We start from the raw sequence: 25,077 nt of genomic DNA, 5'->3' as shown, positions 1-25,077 counted from the left end.
GACGGGAAAGTGACATTTCTAGATGAGCCCTGCCCACTGAATAGTCAGAGTCAAAAAAACAGAAAAGACCTTCAGTCATCACCATTGACAAGCAAGATTCTGGTACCTGAACACGGCAGTATTTCCTTGAAAAGGAAATAACAGGGGTTCCCTCACAAATACACCACCTTGGGGTTGGGTCTGGGAATTAGCTTTTGCCCTATCTAGTACTACCTTCTGTTAATTGCTCATGCTGTGGCCCCTCTCCATGACTAAGGCTACCCCCAGGCCTCTGGCCAGTTCATAAAGCCTTCTGAGGGAATAAAGTCCCACCAGACAGGCTGACCAGTTGCCACCTCAGACACTCTTCCATCCCATGTCTCCAGGTCCTGTGCCATTTTCCCAGTGGCTACTCAGGGGAACCCAGACCCTCCCTTTACAGTGGGTTCCAGCTAGGGTCCCTATACCCAGCAGCCAAGGACAATACAGTCCCACTCCTTGCTTCTGTTTCCCTGGACCTCCTCCTACCCAACCTCTCTCAGACTTTCCTTCCTATAACTTCTCTGGATTTACTCTGCTTTCAGAGGCTTATTCTCCCCAGCAGGTTTTCACCACACCACCGCTCAATTACCAGGGAGTGACTGCAGATTCCCTGTCTGCAACCCCCTTCCTGCTCTCACTTCTGGGCTTTAATCCTAGCCCAGCTCCTTGTCCAGCTGGGCTTCATCAGCCATTAGGCCTTATCAAACCCTGGTTCCCCAGCAGGTGCAGCATGTAAAGTTAATTGGCCCCTTCTGGCCCTCATTAGCCTGCTCAGGGCTTGCGTGGGGCAGGCACTGCCTCTCACCATGCTATGGCAGATACTGTAGTGTGCTATCTGTTGGTATGGTAAACACTGACTGTCTAATGCCAATCACTGTATTAGTTTAACCAAATCCATCCCACTACCAATGCTGGATTGCTCCTACAGCACCATTTTCCAGTATTTATCTAGTACTCAATGATGATTGATCTGTGACTACTTCCCTAGGGAGAGAATTCCAAAGTCTAATTATTCTCAGTGCCTAAAGGGAAATTAAGCTCCATCACACTGCCTCCTCTCCCCCCAAAACTTTAACTTGATTTTCCCTTTTAATTTCATCCATTTGTCTTCATCACAGACCCATGGAAGTATTGATTATAATCAGCTTATACTTCCATGAGAAAGACTGTAATCCATTAGTAAGCAATCTGCAACCCCCCACATTCAATGCATTTATGATATTGGCAAGACATCTGATCAAAAATTTTTCAGCCACTTTGGTTAAAGTTAGGCTTGATCCACAGTCTGAAAAAGCCCAAAAATGAGACACTAAACAGCACACCCCGGTGTACTTCTCTACAAAAAAAAAAAAAAAAAAAACAAAGCTAGTTGCTCCACAGAGACTTGTTTTCCTTCCCATGTGAATCACATACAGAACAGATTTTATCTGTCACTGCAATTTGCTTTAGAAACCTTGGCATCACTGTAGCCCCAGAGTAAGGTGACTATAGAACTCTAGCTCTGTTAGGCCACTCATCACAGGGACAATATGCGGGGGGGGGGGGGAATCAAACTCCCCTCCTCCATGTGTAGTCCTATATGACTCAACATGATGCATGAGGAAACAGTGCTAGGGGAGTGCATAACAATCTTTAACTGACTGAATTAATGCACTAGAATGATGGGGAAAATGCATGGGCCTAGTTTGCTGCCTTCATTGTCAAATTATATACCATAACATTTGGTCTCTTCGTTTACAGTGTTTTTACATTAACATGAAATATGCCAGATGGATCCATTACTGAATTATGTTGTCAAATTAAGTTTTCCATAGGACCTAAGTGGTTTTGCAACAGGCTACTAGCAATGTTTTACAGTTAAAAACCATTTATTTCATATAATGTCCTTTAACCAAATTAGACTGCAAAGATGTTTAGCGAAATTAAATAATGCAGCTACAGAGTTAAACAATAAGATAACAGGAGAAGGACAGCCAAATTAAGTGGTTCAGTCACAGAAAAGAAAAAAAGAACATATCTTCAGCTAAAAGTTGAAATGAGGTGGAGAAATTCAGGATGGCTGTTTCCAAAGGCAGGATCTGTAGAGGAGAAGGCTCTTTCATCAGCAGTCATGAGATGGGAGGATGGGGTTTCTCAAAGAGCTATCTACCCCACACCAGTTTTCCTCTGAGCCCTGAGATGTCTTCTGTTTATCCCCTCTTTTGTCATTTCTCCCTCGGAGGTTCTGCAATGTAACAATCTACTCTGTAAAGGAGGAACACTGAATGCAGCTCTCTGTGTAGTCAATCTATACCTTTTGTATACTTTAGCTATTCCCTCTAGCGAATGTATCAGTGGCCAGATTGGCTCCTGTGGGGCAAATTTGGCACCTAAACTCAAATCCTGCAGTCCAAAAGGCTGGCTTCTTACAGAATACTTTACATAGCTTAATTACATAAAGCACATTTTAGTCAATAACCATAATGACAACTACATTTATACAGCACTTTCCTATATAAACTGCGTCAAAGGAACCACTTGACCAACCACTTACACAGCAATGGTTGAACAGAACACAGCAAGAGCAGACCGCTATTCAGGACCAAATGAAGATGATTCTAGTCACTTTAAACAGCAAGGGAAGTATTTAGGTAGGCAAAATATAAACATTCAAGTGGAATGTGGTCAGGACACTCTGATTCGTATCTTTATGCTCATGTAAAGAGCCAAGGGATCTGTAATGACCATAAGTGGAGAAGACCTAGATTTTAAATCTCATTCAAAAGACCGCACTACAAACACCACAGTGCCCTCGAACCCCACTGAAGTAACAGTGCAGTACTGGCACAGAAGAAAGGGATTCAGTGGAAGCCATTCTAATACAACTTCATGTGGTACCTAGGGATTTTTTTTAGGTCTGACCCAATTTACTGAGAGTTCCAGCAAGATGACAGGATGGCTCCAGGCTAAAACATACTTGAAGAATCACTAGATTTCATAAAATATTCATGAATGAAAATGGACCACCTTATTTTAATTCTCATGTACTTTAAAATGAAAAACACATGGCAGGCCTATACTGGTGTACATTTCAGAAGACTCCATTGAAACAGGACACTGATCACCCAGACATTCTAGTATCTTGATAAAACATCCTCCAAGAAAGTAATATACTTAGTATTATCTCTCTAACAGTACCTCTTCCCAGACTATCACAGTTATTCTGAAGAGTCTTGAATATAAATGAACAAATTTTGCTTTCAGTTACACCCACAAAACTCATGACTTCTGTGGGGTTTCACAGGTGTAACTGAGGTCAGAATTTGGCCCAACCCATTATTTTTGTTAACAAGGCCCCTCCTTCTGAAAGGCAAATTCTGAAATAGTTTATGTATTATAGCACATTTCTTTGGAAACCAACCATGGGAACATAGTTCCAGATTAAAGACCTCAGGGAAACTGTTGCCAGGAGAGTTATGATACATTGTGCTGCATTGGTGTGAAATACTACAGTCACATGTATCAATTAATAATAAAGTTCACACAATGACTAAAAACATTACAGAGCATTAGCAACATGCAAAGCCAGCTGCTTTTACTGGAACTGATACCCATGGATCAGTTATTATTACAAGGCAAAGGTTAATTCCTTTTGCATGTAACAATTCTCTAATGACTGTGTGTGTTAACACTGAATACATCTGTATTAGTACACAATTTGTCTTTGCTTTTAACAAGAAATGGGCCAAAACCAGAAACAAATGTGAACCACATCAGATTTCAAGAGCGAGGGACTCAGGTTTGATTGCCAGGATCCAAACCCACCATTGCTCTTTGGATTCCAGTTTGAATTCACACCCAGAGGGGGATTAGTTTTCCTGTTCAGGTTCAGATGGGCCAAATCGTGCTTAGTACACTCAGTCATGGAGGAGTTCTGTTCTCTCTAAAAGGGCACCGGCACAACCAAAACTGAACCCTAGCCTAGATCCAGCCTTACTACTGAATCTTAATCAAAACCTAATTCAAATCCAAACTCAGTCTCTTCAGCCATTTCAGTTTATGCTGGACACATTTAGGAAATGCAGATTATATGTCGGGGGGGGGGTCAAACTGTGGCTCGCGAGTCACATGCAACTCTTTTACTGTTAAAGTGCGGCTTGCTGAGTCCCCCTCCTCCTCTCCCCCCATTCTCCACCTACCAGACTGGGGTGTGAGGAGCTCTGCCTTTCAGCAGGGTGGTGGGGTAGGGGCTTCTGCCCAGCAGGGAAGGGGGGCTCTGGGCTTCAGCTCTGCGGGAGTTCAGCCCCAAACCCCATCAGGCGCCTCCTGCGGGGCTGAAGCTCCAAGCCCCGGCCCGCGGCAGATGCGCCCCAGCTCTCAAATTTCTGAAGATTGTCGTAAGCGGCTCAGAGAGCCAGTAAGTTTGGCCACCCTTGCTATATATAGGGTGATATATATATTGATAGGGACTGGTATAATATATTAAATGTTGCTTGCTATATATAGCAACATTTCATATATTATACCAGTCCCTATCAATCAGTCTTGTTTACACTGTCCTTGTGGGCTATATTAAGAAAAGCATTTAGAGAGACATATTCAAAACCCCAAAGCAGAGTTAGGCATGAAAACTTCCACTGAAAGTCCCATTTCTCCAGCCTCCTAGACCCCAAACACACACACACTTACACACACACAAACTTTCAATGCTATCTAAAACAGGGGTGGCCAACCTGTGGCTCCGGAGCCACATGCGGCTCTTCAGAAGTTAATATGCGGCTCCTTGTATAGGCACCGACGCCGGGGCTGCCAGTGGACGGATTATTTAGGGCCAAGCCATGATTTTGCCAGGGGCTTTGTGCAGGAGGCAGCACTGAAGGCAGATTTTCCCTCTTCCCCCCTTCCTCCAGCTGGTGGGGATTATAGGGAAAACCCAGCAGCAAGAATTCCCCGGCACAGGCATAGCCTATTTCCCCTGTGGTGCCAGCACAGCTATTCTAGATGGTGCACTGGAGGTGGGCGAGCCATTCATTGCCTTTTCCCACCCACATGCTCAGGGAAGAAGAATGCAATGGCTCAGCTGAAGCTAGGTCTCCCCCTGTACTTTCCCACAGCATGTGTAGCCCATGCAGGGAGCACAGAGCCCTCTTATGCCCTGTTGCTCCCCCGCATGACCACACAGGCCGGGCCACACAATTTGCCCTTGGCAACAAAGACAGATTCCTTAAGGGAAAAACATGGCATTGCAGCGCAAGTTACCAATATTCGACCGACACCCAAGCGAGCCAGGTGAAATGAAAAGTGAAGGAGAAGAAAACAAAGAGAAATGCAGAAGAGAGGAACGGAATGGGAAAGGAAGCAGGAAAGAAGAAAAAGCCAGAAGGACACGGAGGGGGAATTTACATTTGCTTCATTTCTGAAACAGTCGGAAAAGTTTAGTGAAGAGAAATGTAATAATATCAATCTTTTGAAATGAGAATATGCTCCCCGACCGGCTTAGGGAGTTACTCCCACTAAGCACAGAACTGAAAGTACGGATTTCTTCTGTGCAATTACCACCAACAGGCACCAGCTACTGTTTGCATCCTCACGCTAATGAACACTGAGCAGCCAGAACCAGGTGTAGCTGAATAGGAGGACCATGACTGAAGAGATTATTGCTTCCTTGGAAATTCCTTGATAACAGCTGCTGCAGAAGATATCTGCTAAAAAGGAGTTTCAGAGCCGCTCCATAAGAGGGAGTCTAGTAGGATTGCCAATTTTGGTTGGCCGTGTTCCTGGAGGTTTCATCACCTGACCATCTTTCATTAGAGATTGATCTTTAATTTCCTGGAGACTCCAGGACAATCCTGGAGGGTTGGCAACCCTAAAGTCTAGCAGGAAAAGTTCAGCAAAGAACCATAAGGAAACTAGATCCCATTCAGCAGAAAGGAGAAAAAACATGAGAAAATGAAAACAGAGGGAGATGTAACATCACTGGATACATTCAGGGCTAAGATCTGGCTTTTGTTGCCAGAGGAGCAATGGGAAAGAGTTGGTGGGAATGCAGCTGTAGCAGAAGCTTATGTAGCTTCTACCCACGAGATGCAGGCTCAGGAAAAACAGCTCAGTGGGTTCTGGGGACAGCAATCTCCTACTTCTCCAGGCAGCGAGAGAGAAAGAGAGAAAGGACATAATGCTACAATCCAAAATATATCTGGGAAGGGACATTTCTGGACTATCAACATTGATTAGGCCCCTATAAGGAACCCAGTGATCTTTTCAGGAAACTGGCCAATGCAGATGCACCCAGGCCCAACATCACTTCTTTAAAAGATCACTTAAAAAAAAAGTTTTAGAACTTCCTCCCACCCCCACAAAGGGAGTGTTAGAAATAAGTTTAAACCTCTTCTAAAAACCTAATAAGAGCACTGTAATATTATCCAAAGGGTGTATTAACCAATGTATTAACATCACTTCTCTCACAAAGAGAACAAAGGGTCCTCTGACAAATAAATAACTAGGAAAAGGATATTACTGACTCTGACAAAGAGACACTGGATGGTTGACTCAGTTCCAAAGAGCCTGATAAAATGCTACACAGAGTCAATAGATGGAATAATTCCTTTTCCATTTCATGTCTCGTCCATTTAATGTCATACAAACCTTCAACCCCAGATGACAGATGTAAAATATTTATTTCAAGACACATGTCCTTGTAATATACACCAGTAAGAAAACACAATTGAGTCTTAAAATGAAACAAAAGTACTGGGTTTTCTTCATTATTAAATAAGGATTATAATTTGAGGCATTTCCCATAAGCATGTTGATAGACACACATAGGCCCTGATTCAGCAAGGTATTTAAGCAGGCATGTACCTTGAATAGTCCACTACCATCAGTAGGATTAGCCTACAAGGCTAGTGGAGCATAAATCACATTTACAGAAAATGAGGCTTCCCCGCTGCTCCCTCCTACTGCCCCCTCGCCCCAGGGACCCACTTCTGAGAATATAGCTTGAAGGTGCTTTGTATCTTGCTTTTTGCATAATGCTCCACTATAAAAGGCTATCAAAATGCATGCATGCTCAGAACAATTGTCAGAACAGATGATGTAACATAAGTAACAATGCTAAAACTGTGCAGAGTTTGTACTGTTCAGGTTAAATCTCTTTACGGTCTGAAAGTAACCCATTTGCAGGAGATGGGTTGTTTATTGTTTGAGAAAACAGCAGAAAAAGGAGTGGCAATATACGTAATTCATATGCCTGTCCTCCAAAATTAATGTGTTTAGAAAGAGATGTCTCTGAACATCACATTCGCCACTTAGCTATGGAGAATGTTCATTTGACATTGGGTGACCTCAGCACTCTCAGACCATAATGGAGAGTAGGCACATTATGGAGGTCCATATTTGGCCCTGGATGGCTGATCAGGAGTGGTAATTATTACACATTTATCTGTCCTTATCTGTAGTGACTAAGGACATGAAGTGGTCAAAAGAGTATATTAGGGGAAATCCACTGTATTTAAAATAATAGTGGAATACTGTGCATCCCCCCAAAACCCTGTTACATTTAGAATCGATATACAATAATTTTTACCTGATAACATGTGTTTACTTGTTTCATACATTTCTGTGGTTTGAGAACCATGCACAAAGGCCAAGAGTTATCCCTGCGTCCTGCACAGAGAACCTGAATAAGGTCACCATCATTCGTCCCAACCTTTGAGTACTTGATGATAACACAAAGGTACATTCTTGCAAACAAGCACAGATATAACTTCACCTATGGGAATAAAGTTACTTACATGCTTAAGTGTTTACAAGATCGAGCCAACAGGAAGGATTTTGCCCATTGCAAAGATCTTTTCCTGAACCCTGAACACACTTTCTATTTCTCAGTTGCAACAGTAGGGACTGCTGAACATAAGAAACATCCACATGTAAGGCTAGATTGCAGTCACGCTCCTTGAGAACATTCTTCTCCATGAAGGATATGTCTGGTAATTAGAATCACCATGTTTCCAAAACGGAACTCTTTCAAGCAGAAATTTCTGATGTTAACTACTCCATTTATGATTTTTTTTAAAAACTATAAATAGCATTTTAAAATAAGCAACACTATAAAAATTATCAAACATGCATAGTCTACTGAGAACCATTGTTCCAGCCAGAGTGACCAGAATTGATGGCATTATACCAGACATCAGAGTGAAGTTGCCAGATCTGGATCAATCCTGTGAATCCCCAAATCTCTGCGGAGGCCCTCTGAGAGATGCCTGGAAAGGACAAGACATGCACCCCTTCATGTTCTGAAGGAGAGAGTTTGGATGCAAACCTTGGATTCAAAAATGTCAATATCTGCTCTTACCATTTGTGATATATGATATATATAATCCTTCCACTGAGTTCCAGACTATTATCCCTTTATGGCATATTTAGAAGAGGATAGACATGCAAGGTCAAACAGAGGTTCCTCCAAAACAAACTAGATCTATTATAAAAATAAGAATTAGTGAAGATAGAGTGAACCTTTCTTGCCTTCAGTGTAATTAGATCACTACTAGGACCTTATTTTTAAGGGACTCACCCACTACTTGCACACACATATACTCACAGAAGTTAAACAAGGAAAAGTTTAATTAATTTATGACCTCCCTGCCTCACCCCTAGTTAAGGCACTACCAAATTTATGATCCATTTTGGTCAATTTCACAGTTATAGGATTTTTTAAATAGTCAATTCCACGGTTTCAGGTGTTTACATCCGAAATTTCATGGTGTTGTAATCATGGAGGTTGCAAAGCAATTATAGGGGGGTCGTGGGATTGCCACCCTTATGTCTGTGATGCTGCTGGAAGAGGCGCTGCCTTCAGAGCTGGGCACCCAGAAAGCAGTGGCTGCTGGCCAGACACCCAGCTTTAAAGCCAGCGTCACCACCTGCAGCAGCAGCACCACCACAGAAGTGAGGGTCGCGGGGTATGGGGCGTTGGGTTATCATGAGTCTGGGTTTATCCAGCAGCCTTCCACCTGGGTCAGTGGCTGACAGCTGGGGCTGCAGCCCATTCGCCCGGGCTGGGTGCGGACAGCTACCCTCCCTTCTACACTGCCTTCAGAGCTTGTCTCCCAGCCAGCAGCCACAGAGCTTCCTGCAGCCGGGGGAGGTTCCTGGAGGTGGGTCTGACCCAGCAGGAGGGAAGAGGAATTTCTGTCCCTCCTCAGCCTGGGCCAGGACTAGCAGCTGGAGCCTGGCCCATGGGAGGAGAACCCCATTGGGGAGCCCCCAGCCTTGCCCCTCCCTTATAATAGCCAGATTTCAAGGGGGAGATCAGATTTTACAGTCCATGATGTGTTTTTCACGGCCATGAATTTGGTAGGGCTCTGCCCATAGTGCAAGATTGTTTCCTAAAGTCCTGTATTTCTGAGGCCCCTACAACATGCTAGAAAAACGCCACAGCCCACCTGTGCCACAATAACTGGTTTTCTGCATACAAAAGCCAGGGCCGGCATTAGGGGGGAGCAAGCAGGGCAACTGCCTGGGGCCCCACACCACAGGGACTCCCACAAAGCTACATTGCTCAGGCTTTCGCTTCAGCCCCAGGTGACGGGGCTCAGGGCCCTGGACTTCAGCCCCATGCGGTTGGGCTTTGGCTTTCTGCCCTGGGCCTCAGGAAGTCTAACGCTGGCCCTGCTTGGCGGACCCATGAAACCTGCTCATGGCCCCACAGGGGGCCCTGGACCCCTGGTTGAGAACCACTGCTGTATATTATATATGTCATCTAATCTAATTTTAAAATGCTAACTGACAACTGTTCTTACCAGCTCTCTTCAGACACTGTCCCACAGTCTAATAGATCTTATCACTGGTGCCCCAATTCAGCAAGGTGCTTAATGGAGCTGGTTGAAATTTTTCTAACAAAATGTTTTTTTCCTAGAAACACAGCCTTTTTTGAAAATGAAAACTTATGTGAAAAAAGATGTTTTGAAAATGTTTTTTGATTCATGACTTTTTTATCAATTTTTATCAAAATGTCAACAAACATTTCAAAGAAGTGTTTGATTACAAAGTCACAAAAACATGGATCTCTTTCCAACCCTGTAAAGTGAAACAAACTTTGACATATTAAAGATTTTTTGCAACACTGTTTACCTTTTTCCTGCCAGCTCTAGTACTTCAGCACAGGGGGAATCCCATTGCAGACAATGGAACTACTCATGCTTCAAGTTAACTACATGTTTAAGTAGCTGGCTAAACCAGGACCTAGAACATTGTTTCCTGATATTTACCCTAAGTTTTCCTCTCTTTAATGTCATGCTATTACTCTTAAGTATAACCACCACTGTCCCACGTTAGAGTGCCCAAAACAATCCCCCCTCACACCTTAGTTTTTATATCATTCAAATAACTACATTATTATCATACCTACCTTCCTCCTCTTAGACCCCAATCCTGTGACTGACTCACTATGGGCAGGCCCCCTACATTAATTTAACCATTTTATTTGCTATTCTCTGCCTCTAATTTTTTCATCTTTCTGGTACTGAGGGGAATCTGCCTTTAAAAGTCCTTCCTCCCATCCCCCAAAGAAGGATGCACTCCTGAACTGGGAGCACTGAGGACTGGGCTGGAACAGCAGCCTCCAGGAATCCCTACAGCCACAGAAGGGAGCCTGCTCTTAAGGCTCTACTTCTCCCCACCTCAGGGGTAGGACCAAGGTGGGAGAAGGGAGTAGCAGCAGCCCCTGGAGAGCCCTGCAGAGGTTTTGCCAGTTTACTTTGATTTATTCCCCCCCGCCCCCAATATCACACATTGATTTCCTACCCAGGACCCTCCTCCCCTTTCAGGCCTTTACAGCATTACTTCTTCCCAAGTATCTCACTTCTCATTTCATCTGTGGTTTGAGTTATTTCCCACCAGGTATACTAGCAGCTATTTTTCCAGTTTGAATCTCATTTTATTTCTTGAGCATCTTTTTAACCTCTCCAGTTTCCTCGTGCATTCTTTCTGTGCCCTCCCAGTTAGTGTTTGCAATGGGACCGATTTAGTACCAACATCAAATTTAACTAAATGTGCAGTTCACCACTTTCTTTCAAAGCATTAGTGAAGACGTTAAATAATATGTGGCCTATTGTGTAGTCTCGGGTCCATTCCATGACCAGTTACTACAGACCAAGACATAGGGTGACCAGATGTCCCGATTTTATAGGGACAGTCCCGATTTTTGGGTCTTTTTCTTATATAGGATCCTATTACCCCCCACCCCCTGTCCTGATTTTTTACACTTGCTGTCTGGTCACCCTACCAAGACATAAGGAGACCCTTTGCAGTGATAACAGGCAGCACAGGCTATGTCAGTCAGTCTGGAAGCTGGAGAACCAGGAAGAACTCCAGGACCTGTCTGTGTCCTGAAGCCTCAATAACGAATGATTATTATATTCTTCATAGCTGAGTCTTGTCTGCAGTCTGAACCCACACTTGTACAAGCCACTGCAGAGCCTCACACTGATCCCTTGGGCACCTCACTGGGTACCTCCCCGAATTCTACAGATTGCTGTTTATTGCTATCTTTTCTTTTTCTTTCCTTGAACAGTTATTCAGCGTGTTTTTAATCCCTCATCATAGTGCCTATGCCCCAAGCTACTTTGAATTAGTTACTCCAACAGGATTCTGTAAGACAATCAAACGTTTTATTGAAGCCCAGCTAAGTTATGTCCTAAAGCACACTCTTCACCCTTGAATTTTGTAATTCAATCCAAAAAGAGTGATCAAGTCTGCCTGGCACAATTTGTTCTTTGTAAAAACTCAGCCTGTTTATTGCTTCTTGATCTTCTGCAGAACTCATCTCTTGTCTTAAAGGCAAAGTGCCAAAAGGCCGCTTTTCTACAGCACTTTAAGAGGCCTGTTGATTTTCCAAGCCCTTTCAAGCTGACCATTTTTTTCTCTCTCTTTTTTTTGGAGGAGGAGGGGGAAGTGCGGCGGGGGAGAAATCCTTGACATGTTTAGTATATTAACCATATCTGTTTCACCACGGATTTTAAAATCGTGCACTTTATACATGGCTGATTACACTAGCTCCTCAGAAAACAGCTGTATAAGGAGATATTCTTGGGTGTGATTAAAAGATGAAAGTGAAAAAACATTCTTCTTCCTATCCTGGTGTCCTATTATACTGTTTGAGTCTCTGCATCTTTTCATTAATTGGCATGTCTACAGTGAGTTTCAAGCACTTTTACATTTTTCAGTTAGGCAATAAACATTAATGACAAAATTGTCCCTTATCCCACATACCTGTGCAGAGGAGTAAGTGGGTGTAGGCTGCCCCCCAAATTGCCTTCTATGGGCTAGGTTGCTGCCAGACCACCATGTGTAAAGACAACAGCATCCACAGGATTGCGACTCACCATCCGATTCATGTGGGTGGGGAATTGTGGGCAGAGACCTTGCCTCGGACCCCCTCGGCACACTGGACAGTGCAGCTGGGCTAATGCATAGATCAGTAGCAAATTACTTTCCTCCTGGAGCAAAGTAGGAGAGCCAGAGAGATAATTCACGATTCCCTCTCTGGTCTGTTTCTGCTATGCACTGTCCCTCAGGCCTTTAAAACTTTTGCTGGTATAGCAATATAGGTCAGGGTTTTGATTTTCTTATTCCACATTTCCATACCAGCAAATGCCCTAGTGCAGATGCAGTTATAGTAGCAGAAAAGTCCTTCTCCACTATTGATTTAGTTTGGGAAACTGGTATAAACTATATCAGCTAAGCACTCTTTTGCTGATACAAGATGTGTCTACACTAGGAGTTTTTGCCAGTATCGCTATACCTGCATAGCAATATTGGTGAGCATTTTCTAATGTAGATTAAGTCCCATTCTACCTTACCATAAAGATTACTTTACAATGTAATCCTCAAGTTGGAAAAAGTAACAATAACCTTTTACTAAGGGCAGGGGAGGCAGGGTGTTAATGAGGTGGGGAAAAAGTCTTCCTTTAGGCAATCTTTTTCCAAAATATAGTTAACATTTTGAACAAAAAGAGGTCTATTTTCCTCTCACACAACTCTTATTGATATTAATGATATTATTGTTCATGTACTGAAGTGAGAAAGGCCTTCTCAGAATGTTAACAGTGCTCTTAAAAAAAAAAGAAATAATCCATTAGAGAAGTTAAAAGTACTACAAATTACATCCTTGGCAGTAATGTCAGCATGTATGCTCAGCACCTTTAATACTAATGAAGGGCATCTAAGTCTGAGGCTTGTTTAGTACGTTATTTATCTTGGGTTTTTGCTTTCATGATTAATAGGGTCAGGAAAAATTGTTCAGTGCCAATAATGGCTTGTGTTAACCACAGGGAGCTCCACTCATCTCTTCTCTTCACAGTCATGGCTATGCTAAAAAACAAGCACCATTTACAGTGCTTCTGAGTGCAGAGCCCAGGATGGCTCGTCTTGCCAAGAGTCATTCAAGCAGTGTAAGTGAGCGATAATGTAATTTAAAAACAAAATGCTTGTTCAAATTAAGAGTTTATCTGGCAGCACATTTTACAGATCAAAATTAATCCAGAAGATTTATTTTTCTTACAGCTATGCCTGTTTGACTTACTGTAAGATTACAGACCAGACTCTCAGCTGGTGCAAATGGGCAGATCTCCAGTCAAGTCAATGGAGCTATGCTGAGTTATACCCACTGAAAATCCGACCTGTAGAATTTACACCTGCTTTATACGTTTAAATGGTTAGCTGTACATTTTTATTCAAGTTACACTGCTAGATAAAACATTTCTCCATGCTGGACCAAAAGGAAATACATGTGGTGTATATACTGTTCCCTTTTCTACCTCTAACATGGTCCCATTCATTATACTTTTCTCAGAGCTAACTGTCAACATCTGCTATGGTCATTTTCTCTGGAAAATGTATGAAGACTACTGCAATTGCTGGAACATACGGTACACTGATGTTGATCACAGGAAACATTATGATCTCCATAGAAATAAAACCATTTAATCTCTTCCCTTGAAGCTGTATTAACATCTCCTCACCCACGCATATCCGATTCATGAGACTCGATCCAATGGGAATAGTATGTCTACTCAAAGTAATTCTTTCCTTCCAAACACAATTCATCAAATTAAGCCCGCAAAATCACTAAGCCAAAAACAATCCTATGGCTGGCTCTTCCCTTCAGTAACCCAGTAAAGATGCACAATCTAAATACATATTCAACATACCATCAGTTTACCCAGTCAGGCAAACAACCTTTACTAACTACAGGCCATTCTTGTTCGCTTAAGGGAAAGGACCAAACCAGCACTTACTCATTCCCAGTTCATGAACACTGAGGGCCAAATTTAGCCACCAAGGTAAGCAGGTGCAACTCCTGTTGCCTTCAATGTTATTTAAATACTCATGCCTGCACTGAATGTAGTCCCAAACAAGTCTTAATATTCTATATTCAATGCCCGGATGAAAGGCAGCTTACCCAAATTACTTTAAGATAACATTTGTGCCTGCTCAAAAAAAAGAAAGAAATATATAAAGTTACATAGCAGTATAGCAAAAACCTACTTTTTCATAATATTTGTTTCATGCGCATAAATATTCTGCCATTCTTTGCAGCACACAGCAGCTGCAAAAGTGCCCGATGCCTGTGCTTTTATAGAATATTCACCAATTTGCAAATTACACTTGGTTTTAATGTGAATCTCTGAGTTCTTCTAGGAAATGATGTTCTCTTCCAACAAGCTAAGTGGCTCACTTTCAGTCAAACTGCTTAAGGTTATGGAAGTTAAAATCTATTCTGCCTACTCAAAACCGTTCCCATGTGAGTGAGATTTGTTTTTAAGAAGTGTTGAGCCAGATCCTTCACTCGTGTAAACTGACTTCAATGGCGCTACATCCGTTTATACCAGCTGAAGATCTAGACCATCATATTGAATTGTGATTGCTAGTGAGAACCTATTTCTATAGGTTCCTATAGCCTCCTTTAGTTCAAAGCTTTCTTAACCAATCATTGTTTTTTGTTTTTTGGGGTTTTTTTAAGTGATTCAAAGCCTTTCTTATTTTCCTAAGGAGAAAAAAAAAATATCGAATGCTTCTCTCTCCAAGAGTTAGTCACAATAGTTACAATGCTAATTTTGGCACGTTTTCTGGATATTTTACAGCACATTCTCAACTGCATTATGCAATCATTTCATTGGTTTCTACTGTTTCACTTGGCACTCAGATGTGTTATGAAATGACGTTATCTCTTGGTAAAAACTGAAACTAGAACAAGGCTAGACTTCCAGAGGGTACCTCACCCTAAAATCAGTAGCAATGTGAAAACAGACATCTTCGTTTTGGAGATCTGTTCCCTCTATTTCTCGCTCACGTGCTACTTCATGAACACTGTGATATCAAACTGGCACAGGCTTTCTAAAAGAAAATCACTCAATAGCAAGAACTGAATTTTATTTACTGAAGAACTTTATACAATGGTGAGGCAAGTTAGCATCCAAATTACTCTGTGTACAGCATAAGATGTCAATATATGACACACAGTAAGTCCCTTTGTTCCTAAAGGAAGCTTTTAGTAGGAATAGTCAGGTGGCAAATAGCATACAGTGATGACAATTATTCTTTGTTACCGTGTGATAAATCATGTGATGTAACACGTTGTGCTCCAACAGAGTAGAGTACAAAGAGATAGTCCAATCTTACAGAACTATTTTTCAATCTCTAATTTACAATGACTAAAAATGCCATTAATTTTGCTGTAATAGGTGCAATTATACAGCTTTTGTATAGGAACCTAAATCAGAAAGAGGAACTTTATACTGTACTTAACATGTTCACACATACAAGCTGCATATCTATTTTCAGTGCCTTCTCTGGTCTTGCCTTGAATATTTCCCTAAAAATCTAAGCCATAAACTTCAAAAGGTATACTCTACTATCATAGTCAGTTTTCCTTATACTTGAGCCTGGTAGAATTTGATTGTATTTATTAATATATAATTTTAACAGGTAATATTGATATTTATTTTTATGTATTTTTTCTATTTTTAGCTATTTAAAGTTTCACAAAGTTATGGGGTTTAATCTTTTTTTGTTTGTATAAATGTATATTTTCATTTATTTATGTTGTGGGAAATTATAGGCGGCAGACAATTATTTAATGACAGTAAACACAGATTCAAAAAGTTAAAGCTTTATAACCTTTAAAACACAAATGGTCAACTTCGCATGTCAAATTATACAATGTAAATATTCTTAAATCAACCTCTAATAAGTTCTCAAGCAGCATTTTTCTTACTCTATCTGTAAATTTTGATGATCATCGATGGAAAGATTTTTTTCCCATCAATTGGTGTGTGTACAGTGAAATCAACATTTATCAACGTTTACTGATAAAAACCTGATCTTTCCAAGCCTCTTTATTTTTAATATGACATGATCATAGATCAGTGTCTTTCTTTTTAAATGGAACATTAGTTTAGCTGGTGTTGCCTTAACTAACATGCCTGAAGTCAAATACATGTTGCACTTTCCTTAACTTAACCCTATGGTTCTTGGCCACGCAAACAATTTTCATTAAGCAGAAAGCTCAAAGAACACAAAAATAGCTCATTTTTGCTGGCTGCATGGAAGCTGTGTATCTAAGCTAAGGATGCTCCTCCCCGACCATTCCAATCAACATTACAAGCCAGGCAGGCTATGATATCCCTGGGGTAGTGACCTAGGATATTAGGCTGTTTTGAAGAGAAGGCAAACCTTTCAAATTAACAGGGACATTTGGAGATCATATTTTTCAGTGTGCTCTAAGCCTCTCAGCCGGTCTCCTTTATGAGAGCAGCATGCTCTAAATGATTAGAGCACAGAAATGCGAATGAAGACACCTGGCATTCTGTCTGGGTTCTGTGCCAGATTTCTGTATGACATTGAGAGTTACTTTCCTCTTCTTTACTGTAAACTGAGGTTAGGAACACCCATATCTGTAAAGTGCTTTGAGATCTTCAGATGAAAAACATTATGTAAGTGTAAAATATTATCTATTAATAAAGGCAATATATCACTGATTGGACCTAGCCAGAGAATACATTGGAAATATAAAAGCCAAGCCAATTTGTTCACATCCCTCTCTTTCCTACATATAGAGATACTCACGACATAATAGTGAATTTTTCAATAAACCTGAATATCAGCACATGTGTAACAGTGATCTTCCATCTCGCCATTTTCCACCCTGCACATTCAATCCAATGTGTCATCCTGCAGCAGATACTATCAACTATAGACTCATAGAAATGTAGGGGGAAGAGAGCTCAACAGCTTCTCTAGCACAGCCTTCCTACACTAAGGCAGGGCCCAAGTCGGAATCCATCCCATTGAATTTTACTCAGTAGTCCTCTAAACTAAGTAAAATATCTGGAAACATTTTACATAGTGTAAACTAACTCCATGAATATCACATACTGACCTTTGCTAATTCTTGGGTAATCTTCATTTAAACTATTTCCCCCTCTTCTTCTATATATAAAGGACAACACACCCCACTTGGACTCTAATCTTTGGGCACCCTAATTTGAATGCCTCCCAACTCAGTTTGCATGTGTAGAATATCAGAGAACTTAGACAGCTCATCTGATTTGTGTGCACAGCTGCATTTTGAATGGACAAATCAAGTTGCAGAGAGGGTGTCTAAGTGTGCGTGCCTGGAATTATAGCATGTTTTTAGAAAGTTGTGAATTTCACCCCTGTGTCTATTGACTCTAAAACTGTCTAACACATTACCTGCCTTTCCGATCAGCAGTTGCAAAAGTGACAGTTTGTACATCATCCTTCTTATCTCTTGACACACCTAAAATGAAATAGTACTTTAGACCTCCACAAGGATCTAATATTACTATTCTTTTAGCAAAATGGACTACTTTAAATAACTTGGATCTTTTCGTCTCCACAGCAGCTGGCGCCCACGGGCATTACAGTTTAAGGAGGACATTACCTCGGTTAGCTTCAGGGCTTGTTCAGCAGCTTCTAACACACAAAAGGGGAGAGGGTAATCTTAGAAGGCAGAGGTGGAACAGCCACCTAAATGGGTGGGAGAAAACCTTCAACACCACTTTTTTCTCCTTAGTCCCACCTAATATTCTGCATCCCCCCCATGGTCATGACTGGAAGGGTGAGGTAAAAGCCCACTGGTAGATAAGTATTCCCACTAACCACACACACACAAAATAACTAGTACTTTTTAATACAATGGAGAGTGCACTTTTCTAAGTAATGCACAGTTAGAAACAGAGCTCTTAATAACACAGCTAAGAATGGCGGACAATGGCTATTCTACCTATTTATGGTCATATTTCTCTCTACTGCCAAATACCTAGGGAAGCCTTTGTAAGTCTTGTCTGACAGCATGAAGTATGCTCTAAATAGTAGCAAATTCAGTCTTTAAAACAATGTAGTTAAGGTAGATAAGAAAGGACTTAATACACAGCCCTAGAGAGCTGAATAACACTGCAGATAAAATCTACAGTATAACAGCACAGCAATCAAAATTACTGTCTCATTTTTGGAAACTACTGTTCTCTTTTCAATGGCTGCCTTCCATTTTCAGCATGTTCATTTTTTAAAAGAAATGCTCAGGAAAGGCTCTTAAAAATAAAATTGAGCTAATTTTTAGGCTGTGCCTCAAGACTCCAATCCTGCAAACACTTAGGAATGTACTTAAGTGTTTTGTCACACATAGGCTCATTGAAATCAATGAGACTATGCATAGAAGGAAAATTAAACATATCTTTAAAGTGTTTGCAGGATCACGGCCTATATGTTAGCAACATTTTAAAAGTCTGGTTCTTTTATTAAAGAGTGCCTCTCAAATGCTCTAAATATACACACACATTAAATTTTTAAAATAAAAATTTAATTTAAACCAGAGACAATTAGAAGTTAAAACAAATGTTATTGTCTAGGTTGTTTGTTTGAACCAAAAAAAATGTACTGGGTGTGGGATCTGTAGTGCTATCATGGATATTTTTTTAAATATTGATTTAAAAAGTATGGCTCAACTAGCATACGGGTCGCAATCTGTATTTAGGTATAGACTTTTTTTTTAATTCCTTCAAACTATTAGTATGTCTGGTACTAGATATGTTAGTGACAAAACCCACGTAGTGGTACATTCAGTGTTACTTATACTGTCCTAGATTTTCCTCTCTGAAAACTTTTTCCATCATACCTTCATAGCATTTCAGCTCACTCAAACATTCTTCAAAATCCACTGAACTCAGCTAAGGATCTTTCCCCTGCATTTTGCATAATGAACAGCCCAGAGGAAGGAGAATTAGGCCCATGAGCAGACAGACAGACAGACTACCAGTGCAGAAATGGTCAAGCACCTCCAAAAACAAGATTAGCCACAGGAACCCAGCTACTTGCCAAATGGGGTACTTTGGACCCCATGAAACCATGCAGCATTAATGCACACACAACCTAATCCAGAAGTGCTCAGAACCCAATGGTTTCTCCCTACTTTTCAGCAGAAATCTGTAGTGAGCTCTGCTATTACTGAAACTTCACTGTTGTGCTCGGATACTATATGTGCTACAGAATAATTACTGCTCTAGTAGGAAGAATGGTCATATCTAATTTTAAAATTACACTTGTCAAATAAATGAGAAAAGTACAGTTTGTGATCCGTCAGTCTGGCTTTTTTATTATTTGCTCGTTCATTCAGAAAATGCAAAACAATTGCAACAGGTCTGCCAATCATTAATGTGAATTAGGAAGGTTTTATTGTTCATTTTATGCCTCATCCCCACAAAATGCCCATTGAAAAGAATGGCACATGTCAGACAGAAAAAGGCTTGTTAACCTTAATAAAACCACTGATGTGCCAGTCAAGTAACACCACGTGCTGTGCTGCAGGAGAGATGGGTTTGATTTCTGGGCCTGGCTGACAAGAGCCATGTGTTTGAAATACAGGATGCTCAGTTCCAGTGCAGACAGGAAGAAGTTTCCTCCTAATGCTCACCTGCTGATCTCCCAGACACTAAAAAGCCATGTAGGTTGGCTCAGAAGGGCATTACTTCCAGTCCTCTTTGGCCTGGAGGATAGTGCCCACAAAGAGAGGCCTTGAACCCACTTACAATATGAGCTCTGTACAATATTCACCACTCATAGTAGTAATGAGTGCAATATCTTAACCCTTGTATAAACTGCCCACATGCTATCACTGCCCGGGAAGAGACGCTCAATGACATAAAGCTGAAGATATATTTTTAAAAGTTCCGCACTCACTACAAAAGTACATGTATCTGGGGATGAACGTATGAAGGAGAAAAAATCCAAGCCCAAGATGGTTGTTAACTTGTCCCTTCCCATTTAAACATATTTAAAGTTTTTAAAACGTAAGACAAGTTTTTTACACCAGACACATTACAGTACCTGTGCCCCCTCAGGATGAAGTGATATCCAAAAACTTGACGTATTTCTTCACTTTCAGGAGATCACACCCAGAACATGTGTTCTCCTAAAGGAATGCTGGGAAACTTAAAATTAGACACAACAGCTTTGTATCGTAGGCATGTGTGTGCACGGAACATCGCACCAGCTCACCCACTCTGCCTCACTGCCCTGTTCGTGGTACTGGCCTTGCTAAAAATCTAGCATAGCAGCCTCTGTGTTGGAGGAGTATTAATAGCTCTTACAAGAGCTAAAGGAAAAGATTAGTAAAGGTACATTACATTTTTTGCCTATCATACTCAGTAACGTCCTCCTGAGGAAAAAGGAGGTTCTCCAGGATGGCCCACTGTCACTTTTACAAGGTTAGCTGCATCTCTGGCCCCTCTTCAGGCTCTCTTATGTGCACCCTTTCAAATGACAGGCCCTGCAACCTTCGACTCCTCTTAGGGTGGAATTCCACTTTTCTCCCACTCACATGCAAGGTCCCCAGGCTACAGCACTCCTGTTCAGGGCTGCCCAGAGGATTCAGGGGGCCTGGGGCAAAGTGGGGGAGCTGCGGCACTTGTACTCACCTGGTGGCGGTCCGGGTCTTTGGCGGCATTTCGGCGGTGGGGGCCCTTCAGTCGCTCCACGTCTTCGGCAGCACTGAAGGGCCCCCCGCCACCGAAATGCCGTCGAAGACCCGAACCACCGCTGGGCCAGGGCTCGCGGGGCCCCTGCGGGACCTGGGGCAAATTGCCCCACTTGTCCCCATCCCCCCCCCCGCTCCCCGGGCGGCCCTGCTCCTGTTCACTTTCCCACAGCCAGTTCTATGTGCAGGCAGGCAGGGTGGTTCTAGAGGACACTGGACCAGTGCACCACTCGGCTGGGGTTTTTGTGTTTGTTTTTCCTCCAGCCTGATTGATCAGTTGTTTTTGCTTCTCTGATTGGGCAGCTTTTCTTTTGCTCTGCCGATTAATCAGCGGTGGATCATTTTATTGTATTTTATTTTGACTTGGATGGGGGGAGGGGCATGGGACGAGGAAGAGGAAGAGGATGTTTTCTGCCCTTGCCAGTAAAACTGGCTAGGGCTGGTTCTGCACAAACTGTGATTCCTCAGCAGGCCCAACTGAGTTTAGCACATGCAAGAGACTTCTCTTCGGAAGCTATGGCCAGTAGGTAAATGCAGTTACTCAGTACAGCTTCTTCAAAACAAAGGATTTTTTTATTTATCCATATGAACTCAGCTTTCAGAGAAAAGGGTTAAAACAATAAAAAAGCCTATTCACATCTTGTTTTGTCTTAAGCATGGTCTTAGTATTTCACTCAAAGCTCAGGCAGGCCCAACTTACCCCTGGTACCCCCACTTCTAGGGAACTGGATTCCATTTATTTCCCCGCAGATACAGCCTTCTCCTGTTTTTAAAGGGTCTACTTTTTATCCCTTTCCAAGTTTCTTTGTCTGCCCTGGTTCTCCTGAATCTAGGGTGACCAGATGTCCTGATTTTATAGGGACAGTCATGATTTGGGGGGCTTTTTCAAATATAGGCTCCTGTTATCCCCCACCCCGTCCCGATTTTTTACACTTGCTGTCTGGTCACCCTATCTGAACCTAGTCAAACTGGTTTATGCACCCCACCAGAGCGGAGGAGGGAAGCAGGGATAGGGAATCAAAGCAATTGTTCTTTCTGCATTGTCTGTTATGTACTAGTGATTGGGTTATCTAAAGCCACTGTCTGGCTCCTGGGGAAGTGAGATGACTCCTGCAAGTGTTAACCCTTTGAACCCATGTAGCAACCAGCATAAACACCACCACATAAGCAGAGGTCCACATAGTATTCACAAAAATAATACAGATATTCCCCCATATCCTTCACACCTTCCTTTCTCCCCCTCATCACCACCACTCTTACCTAGAGTTAGTTTCCTCAATAGGCACTGTTTTGAACATCAAGCAGAAGACATCTGCTCAAGAATTCCATTAAGTGTTGTTCTTAATGCTCAAAGCACCACCTATGCAGGGAGCTTCCAGTCCCTGCCAGTTTGGTGCACTCAGAGTTTGAATTCAAGCATCTCGTATGGCAGCACACTGCATTGCTAAAAAATAATACTGAGCTAGCCCAATGATTGATAGCCCAGCTATTCTTTTAATAGGGGTGAACTTCATCCAGCCTATTACAACAAACAAACTCAACTCTTCCATTGGTTGTTGGGTTTTAATTAATTAATTTGTTCAAGAGGATCTCAATGTCTCTACAGGGCTCAGTTCTGCTCTCGATTATACCAGTGTAAATTCAGAGTAACTTTGGACCACATCCTCAGCTGGTTTAATCAACACAGCTCCAATGAAGTCAATGGAGCTGTGCCAATTTAAACCAGCTGAAGTTCTGGGCCATTGTCTTCAGCAATAGCACATTTGAAGACAATGAGTCACCCCACATATAACTGAGCAGAATTTGGCCTTCGTATTTTGATTTGGTGCAAATGAAAAAAAGAAGTAAATACATTCTTCCAAAATCTACTACTGGACCCTTTAAATGATTCCCTTTGCACTTTAGCGGCACAAACCTAAGGTCAGTATCTGATATGTGATATCCTCAAGATTGAACTAAAGAAGGAAATAACTTCATTTTCTTAAGTCGTTTAATGATGTGTTGCGGAAGACTGAAGAAAAATGTAACCACAGCAAGTTTGTACAGTGGTTTAACGACCCAAGGGAATTAATTATAGATCCTGCTGCACGCAATGGCCACAAGAATAGCTCCCCTCAGCTGTTAGTAAAGATTCTAAAAAATCACAACCAGGCTATTAAGCAGATCTTGACATTCCTAGAGAATGCCTAGATTCACCACAATAGTATCCCCATGGAAGGGCAGGGAAGCTCTAAAACATGTATCTGTATCGCTCCCATTAAAATAGAAAGATTGTCTGAAACAAAGTGATTTCCGTTACTCAGACCTTCCAGAGGAGCACCTCCACATTCCTGTTGGCTGGAGAGAGGTGCCTGCAAATCTTTCAGTACAAAGACTACAGCCCTATAGAAAACACAACTGCTTTTTCCCAAGCTTTCAGGGATGTTGTTACCACTTACTGAATCTGAATCCTTCCATGCCAGCAAATGTCAGTTAGGCACAGACAAATCTTCACAATCCTTGTCTATTCTGGGCCATTCTTTGCTTGTCTTCTGTGTTGTTAAATCCCATACGTTTTCCTCTTAAAGTACAGTTCGACAAAGGGATTCTTTTGGTCAGCCCCATTCACGTGTTCCTCCAGCTGTCCTATCACACGCTTGCCAGGCAGACACTGGCTTTATGCTCTACACATGTCCCAGATATTTCTATCTTCTTTTCTGCGCAACTTTAGAGATAAGGAGTTGTTGGACTCTCTGACGTATCCCAGCATTTGTTTTAAATTCATTTCATTTTAATACCTAGTATTTTCTGGAGATATTTGCTTTTGAAGGCATTTAAATATCTGTCTGTAGTGGATTTCTAGCTTTCAAAGCCATATGTTAAAGTGGAAACAACATCTGAGTTGAAAACAAGTAGTTAGTCTTTAAGATCAGGAGTACTTGTGGCACCTTAGAGACTAACAAATTTATTAGAGCATAAGCTTTCGTGGACTACAGCCCACTTCTTTGGGCTGTAGTCCACGAAAGCTTATGCTCTAATAAATTTGTTAGTCTCTAAGGTGCCACAAGTACTCCTGTTCTTTTTGCGGATACAGACTAACACGGCTGCTACTCTGAAACCAGTCTTTAAGATGTAGATTTCTGATCACCAAATCTTGTGTGAACTGGCAAACGGGGCTTCCGCTTTACCAATCCATGATGTTATTTCCTTCTGGACATTCCCACTGTCTTGCATGTTGCTGCCAAGGTATGTGAAAGGACTCACCTCTTGTATTTAGCTGGTGTGGGTCCTGCTTTGAGCAGGGAATTGGACTAGATGACTTCCTGAGGTCTCTTCCAACCCTAATATTCTATGATCCTTTGTCTTCCAATGTAAGGCTTGAGTTGGGAGTTGCTGGGATTCTCATTAGATTCGTTTTTTCATAACTCGTTATGAATGCTGTCTTTTATGGGATGCTGGGCAGTCTTTTGGTTTTCGCTTGCGTGCTGGGTCAGCTGTCACTTAGAGCCATATCATCAGCAAAATCAGGCCTTGTCTACACTACCAGGGTAAGTTGACCTAAGTTAGCTTAGGTCGATTTACTGCAGTGTCTTCACTGCGCTGCGTCAACAGGAAACGCTCTCCCATCGACATACCTTACTCTTCTCAGGGACCTGGAGTACCAGAGTCAACCGAAGAGCGCTCTGCGGTCAATTTAGGAGGTCTTCACTAGAGAAAGAATACATCTGGTTTGACACCAGTGTTTATGTTTAACTGTTCGCTCGTCTGCATTTACTTGCACCTATAAAAAGATTGATGTTAATTATTTTTATTGTCATACCATAAGACAACAAGATGTTCCAGAGTGAATTGTGATGGAAGTTGTCAATGCTTTCTTAAACTCTATGAAGTTTCTAATATGTGGTTTCTGCCATTATGCTTAAAATGATACTGAAGACGTCTTTACCTGTCACTAACAGGAATGCAACAACATACCTACTATTCCAGTCACATAAGTCATCTCTTTTTGGTATTTGACTATAAGGATATTTTTCAATTGT

The 25,077-nt window shown here is 41.8% G+C and overlaps 1 protein-coding gene across 2 annotated transcripts in view; it reads right to left on the bottom strand.

Annotated features, from left to right (window-relative positions):
• PLCL1 (phospholipase C like 1 (inactive)) overlaps positions 1-25,077 on the bottom strand; it is a 304,452-nt gene that overhangs the window by 170,683 nt on the left and 108,692 nt on the right. The window lies entirely within an intron of this gene.

Source organism: Chrysemys picta, chromosome 11 (assembly GCF_011386835.1).
Source record: "Chrysemys picta bellii isolate R12L10 chromosome 11, ASM1138683v2, whole genome shotgun sequence".
Lineage (NCBI taxonomy): Eukaryota > Metazoa > Chordata > Testudines > Emydidae > Chrysemys > Chrysemys picta.
The sequence above is the reverse complement of the archived record's forward strand: the minus strand, read 5'-3'. Positions and strand labels throughout refer to the sequence as shown.